This window comes from Perissodus microlepis, chromosome 12 (assembly GCF_051167445.1).
Source record: "Perissodus microlepis isolate ML-2025 ecotype Zambia chromosome 12, ASM5116744v1, whole genome shotgun sequence".
Lineage (NCBI taxonomy): Eukaryota > Metazoa > Chordata > Actinopteri > Cichliformes > Cichlidae > Perissodus > Perissodus microlepis.
The window spans coordinates 8,815,649-8,822,721 of record NC_140472.1 but is presented as its reverse complement, the minus strand read 5'-3'; positions in this window follow the sequence as shown (position 1 = coordinate 8,822,721).

Below are 7,073 nucleotides of genomic sequence, written 5' to 3'. Positions count from 1 at the left end.
CAAGTTCAAATCTGGGGCTGTAGAATAGAAATATTGTGGTATTGATCCCATGCAGAAAGAACTGGGAAGCATTTCAAAACTGGTGCAGTGCAGACAGATGAACATTGATGTCAATGCAACATATACACATGAGATTTCATGTGTACCCATAAGGCTCTTTACAGCAAATAGGGAAAATGTACATCAGATAAATTTTATTTATATAGCATCAAATCCCAAGAGGCACTGTAAGGTAAAGACCCTAAAATAATACAGAGGAAACCCCTAACCCTAATCCCAACAATCAGATGACCCCCTTTTGAGCAAAGTACTTTGCAAGAATGGGAAGGAAAAAGTCAGAGAGGAGGAAACAGGAAGGGGAGGAAGACAGGATGAAGACACGCTATGGAAGAGAGCCAGAGATTAATAATACCCAACGACTGAATTCAGATTGGTCTATGTGGTAAAAACACATAGTTGGGGAAAAATTTTAAAAGAGTGAATGAATATGAACTTGTTCACGTTACCACATTCACAAAATCTTCAGAAAATCAGTGTGAGGGACCAAGCAGCCAAGGCATAGGGGACACAGGAAAAAAAAGGTCTTCAAAAAGGGTTTTTTCTGTTCTATTTTAACCCTCAAAAAACTTCAAAAGAGAAAATTCAAAAACATAATTAGCTGGCCCATAAAAGAGGTCAATTAAATATAACTTTACAAAAAGTAATGTCCAGAAACTTAAACAAAGTGGACACAACTCACAAACTGACCTAATTAGGGTAGCTTTTATAGTGGTTTGTCCGCCTCACTATGAAGTCTGGGATATGTTGGGCCATGGAGGATACACGGACCCATCCTTAAAATACAGGGACGCGTTTGAGGGCCGCATTTCGAGCAGCCTTTGAATTGGGACAGCCTTTGTCGCGTTGCTGTGACGTAATCGGCCTTAAAATGCGGCCTTTAAGGCTGCAGACCCTGAATTGGGATACAGCCATAGACTCTTGGATGTGTCCAACAGATTGACAGGTGGTGGGATATGGTGTATACTGGTGCAGTAAACTTAGAGTTTAAAACTTGTGATTTTAATACACCATGTTTCTAAGATGTTTGTACTGTACAATGACCTCAAGTGAATCTAAAAGAAGGAAATTGGAGGTCATACAAGTTATTATGTCTTTAAGACATTCCAGTAGTTTAATTAATTGGTGTGTGTGTCATTTGACTTCATTGACAGATAAAGCTGGGGATCATCTGCATAAAAATGAAAATGTATGTACTGTGCCTTCTAATAATACTACCCTCAGGGAGCATGTATGAAGTACAGGTCCCAGTACAGGACCCTGTTGAACTCCATAATTAACCTTGTGTGTGAAGAGGACTGTTTACGTGGAAAAGATTTGGAGTCTATCAGACAGATACAATTAAAACCACAGGAGCTCAGTACCTTTAAAACCACATGACTTTCTGATCCTCCTCCTTTTACACATTGAAATCTACAGCAATGTCTGAACATATTTTCTTTAAAACTATGAAAGATTAAAGCCTGAAATTACCATCAGAATGAATTAGAATGGGATTTGTACAGCTTGTGGTATTTTCTAATTATCATTTGCCATCATGAAAGTGAAATGAAAATAGCATTTTCTTAATTTTTTGTGACTAAGAATTCAACTATATTCTATTCAGAAATTGTCACTAGTTTTCGTTCTCCATTGGGAAGATTTTTATGGCTCTGTGCTCAAAAATGGGAGTTTACAGCCCTGCTTGAATTTTTTTGTCATATTTTAATCAGACAATTTGCAAACATTTTTTGATGTATTTGTCTGAAATTACACATCCTGATTTATTTTTGATAGTAAGAAAAGAGAGTAAAATTCCAGGGTTTTATCTTGAATAGTTTTTGATGTTCATGTTAAACATGATATTCATGTTTAAACATTGCCTCCAATTTCAATTTGCAAGAAAAATGGCGTGAAAGTGGGTCGACCGGCCTTTTTAACAATATAATAGATATCTGAAAAGGTCATTATATATATATATATATATATATATATATATATATATAGCACAAATTAGAAGCATTCATCATTTGATAATTTTATGCTTTATATGCAACAATTGTAACATATTTTTTTAAAGCAAATAGGATATGGTTCAGCTGAAAATGTTTTACCTGGGATTAGAGTGACCCACGTCTTGAAAATGAAATAATCCACTTATTTAACTATTTTCTGATTTATAATTAGAGTGCCATCTGGAAAATGCAGTATATTGCTTCAATTGTACCAGACAATCTACCAATATTTTTGTTTTTGTGATATTTATCTATTTTCTCAGTTGAATGAAAATGACACTTTCTTCATTTTTGTGACTAAAAATTTCATGCTAAAAAGCATTCCCCATGATTTATTTTGTAAAATTGTGTAATTCAACTATATACCATTCAGAAAATGTCACTATTTGTCTTGTGGAAGTTGCAATTTTTTATATTGAAAAGCCAATTTAGGAATATTTAATAGTATTTAATTTCTCTGATTTCAATGTGAAAAAAAAAGTCTGGAAGTGTGTCGAGGGACCATTTAAAAAACAAAACAAAAACAAAAATATGTATTGTGAAAAGTATTTGATATATGACACTAAACCTCCACAACAACCATTATACATTTTCTGATTTTCTAACATGCTTTTTTTAGGTAAATGGGAAACAGTTGAGCAGAGGGTTTTTTTAGATGGAAAAAGTTCCAAAGTACGCTGCAATGAGGTCTAGCAGGAGTAGCAGATTAGATGAGTCCACTGTTAGAGGCCATAAGAAAATCATTAAAACTTATCACTAAAGCTGTTTTTGTACTTTAGATTAGCTTTCTGCTATAGCCCACCTGCTATAGGGCAAGAGGTGGGCAAATAGCAGCGAATAACTACATCAAAGACTCATGTATCCTTCTTATCACAGAATCCTGGCTACATCAATCCATTCTTGATTCTGCTATTGAGCTAGCAGGCTACACCACACAGCGACATGACCGAACAGTGGATTCCGGTAAGTGCAAAGGAGGGGGGCTCTGTATGTATGTGAACAACAGCTGGTGTACAAACACAGCGATAATAGACCGTCACTCTTCACCGGACAAAGAATATCTTACTGTCAAATGCAGGCCCATCTGCCTACCAAGGGAGTTCACTGTTGTCATAATACCAGCTGTTTATATTCCACCAGATGCTAATGCTAACTAGGCGATCGCACTTCTGCACACAAACATCAATAATAAACAGAGTATTTACCCTGGCGGTGTACATATCGTAGCAGGGGACTTTAATCATGCAGACTTAAAAGCAAATTCCACCAGCACGTCAAGTGTGCCACTAGGGGTGACAAGATTCTGGACAAAGTTTATTCCAACATCAAAATGGGCTACAGGGCCAGACCTCTGCCATCTGGGTCAGTCTGACCATTGTCACTGTTTCTAATACCTGCATATGCCCCCCCTCAAGAAAGCTGCTCCCACCATCACAAAGACTATTACCATATGGCCAAAGGGGTGCCTCTCAGCAGCTGCAGGACTGTTTTGACAGGACTAACTGGGACATCTTTGAACATCAGGACCTGGAAATGTTCACAGACAGTGTTCTCTGCCACATAAAACACTGCATAGACACTGTTACAGTAGACAAATGTATCCAGGCTTAACCCAACTAAAAGCCTTGGATGACCCGGGAGGTCAAGCAGCTGCTGGAGGAGAGGAACATCGCGTTCAGTTCTGGCAACAGGGGCCACTACACCACAGACCAATCCAACCTGAAGAGATGAATCAGAGAGGCGAAGGGGGACTATAGGAGGATTGAGTACCATCTGGAGAGTAACCACAGCCATTTGCCTACGGGCATCCAGCATCTAACCAACTATAAGATCAACCTTGGAGCTGCGGAAGGTGACCTGGCGTTGGCGGAGGAGCTGAATATCTTCTTCGCCCACTTTGAGGCCATGGTACCGGAGGTATTGGAGCCACAGCAGCAGCACGTGGCCCACAGCAGCACCACCCTCACCCTGGAAGAACACGAGGCGAGGTCACTCTGCAGGCCGTTAACCCGAGGAAGGCGCCAGGTCCTGATGGTGTGCCAGATCAAATATTGAGGGATTGTGCAGAACTGGCTGGGATCCTCACCAGGATCTTCAACAAATCCCTTGCACAGGCGACTGTTCCACTGAAGTCCTCCACCATAGTCCCCTTGCCTAAGAAGCCCCACATCACCAGCCTGAGTGACTACAAACCAGTGGCACTCACCCCAGTGGTAATGAAATGCTTTGAGAAGCTGGTCCGCAGACACATCACAGCAACCCTGCCTGGATCCACACTAGTTTGCCTACAGAGCAAACCAGTCCACAGAAGACGCGGTAGCCACAGCATTCCATGCTGCCGTAACACACATGGAGAAGCTTGGGAGCTATGTGCGGATGCTTTTCGTGGATTACTGCTCTGCTTTTAACACCATCCTGAGAGTTGGCCATCACACCTTTGTACCTTTGACAATGACAATAAAGACATTCTGATTCTGATATATGTGTGTGTGTGTGTATATATATATATATATATATATATATATTAGGGGTGCAACGATACTCGTATCGATATTGAACCGTTCGATACAGTGCTTTCGGTTGGGTACGCATATGTATCGAACAATACAAAATTTTTTATTTATTTTATCAACTATTCTTCTGACGATGCTGTCTGTGTTGAGAACTCAGTGGATCTGCGTTCGACTACTCCGCCTAGACTGCACTGTCGAGCGCAGATCCACTGAGCGCAGCACAAGCTAGCAAGACAGAAGCTCGTTGCAACATGGCAAATTGAACCTCCCCCACCCTCATTCAGATCTGGCGTTTGGAACTATTTTGGACTTCATGTGAAGTATGACCCTGAAGGTTAACCACGTCATGGACAAAAGTAAAACAGTATATCAGATGTGCCACACAATGCTCAATTACATGGGTGGAAACTACTGCCAGTTTGCTCGTTAACGTGTTGACGCCGTCCAGCCCCACGCACGGGGCGATCCGCGGTAGCTCGTTAACGGAGATTTGCCGTGTTGTGGCATTAACCTCATTTCAAATTAACGCTGACAGCACTAGTGGGAACACAATGAATATGACTGCACATTTACGCCGACATCATCCTAGTGCAAAGACAAGTGGAAGCAGACAAAAACAACAAGCACGCATGCTACAAACTTTACCCGAGTCATTTAGACAGCCGTTAGCACATGATTCTCCTTATGGGGACCTGATATGTTTAATATGCTGCTGAGAATATAGCCCAGAAGAAGCGTATAGTATAGCTTTTATTTTGGAAAGAGCCATTTCTCTGTAATAAACTCTCTTTTCCAAAGATGAGTGATTTCTCGATCAGATAGATTTATTTTTTTCTTACTTTGTTGTTTCAGCAACATTAAATTTAAAAACTGTACTTTTGAGTTAAAATATATATTTATAATTTTAATAAATGACAAATTAAAAAAGCATGAACATTTTTTTGTATCGAAAAAATATTGAACCATGACACCAAAGTATCGAACCGAACCGTGAATTTTGTGTATCGTTGCACCCCTAATATATATATATATATATATATATTAGGGGTGCAACGATACACAAAATTCACATATATATACATACATATATTTACATATATATATGTATATTAGGGGTATGATCGATGTGGCGGTTCCAAATGACAGCAACATCAGAAAAAAGGAACACGAGAAGCTGGAGAAATACCAAGGGCTCAGAGAAGAGCTCGAGAGGATGTGGAGGGTGAAGGTAACGGTGGTCCCCGTGGTAATCGGAGCACTAGGTGCGGTGACTCCCAAGCTAGGCGAGTGGCTCCAGCAGATCCCGGGAACAACATCGGAGATCTCTGTCCAGAAGAGCGCAGTCCTGGGAACAGCTAAGATACTACGCAGGACCCTCAAGCTCCCAGGCCGAGGACCCGAGCTTGAAGGATAAACCGCCCGCAGGGGTGAGCTGGGTGGTTTATATATATATGTATTCATATATATATAACTCACCCTGGTGCGTGATGGCACAATGCAAAGCGTGTGCCCCACGCTGCACTCTGACTTTCTGACCACATCATGATCCACCTGATCCCCACGTACAGACAGAGGCTGAAGCTCTCCAGACCTGTCGTGAGGACTAAAAAACTGGTGAGCAACGAGGCTGTGGAATAGCTTTGCACGTGCTTGGAATCTACAGACTGGGACACAATGAGGGCTGCTTCTAACAGCTTGGATGAGTTTACGGACACTGTCACCTCCAATCCGGTCGTTAAGTGATGACGTGACGAATCCTACTTCCGGGCCTAAAGTAGTCTGCGTTTAATATGGCTTTTGTGTTGTTAACATGTTTAATGTTTTGTATTTTCTTCTATTTAATCTCAAAAAGCTCCTAAAACAGTCAGTGATCACTGTTGACCTCCCTCGGCTTTTATTACCGCTAATCATTTATTTAAGCTCAGTTTTTAAAACCTTAGGATGTAACTACAGCCCAGCCCATGCAGCAGTATAATAATAATGGATTTTCAAGGCACCCAAAGCGCTTTACAATGCCACTATTCATTCACTCTCGCATTCATACACTGGTGGAGGCAAGCTACGGTTGTAGCCACAATTGCCCTGGGGCAGACTGACAGAAGCGAGGCTGCCATATCGCACCATCGGCCCCTCTGGCCAACACCAGTAGGGTAAAGTGTCTTGCCCAAGGACACAACGACCAGGACAGAGAGCCCAGGGATCGAACCGGCGACCTTCCGGTTACAGATGCGCTTCCCAACCCCCTGAGCCATACCCCGAGTATATGAATGACTAACCTCGTATTGTGGATGGATCATCTCAGTTGTTCTCCTGGCTGAAGTTTGGTCCTTTTACAGCATCCTGCCATGCAATTACATTTGTTCCTGACCACTGAGAACACTCACGTTAACTTTTATCGAGTGGAAAAAAAGTTAGCTTGTTTATATTATGCTAACATAGCTGTGTCGCTAGCGGTCACGTAGCACATCATTATATACCAGCTAGCCAAACTTCAGTAACCCTACAAACG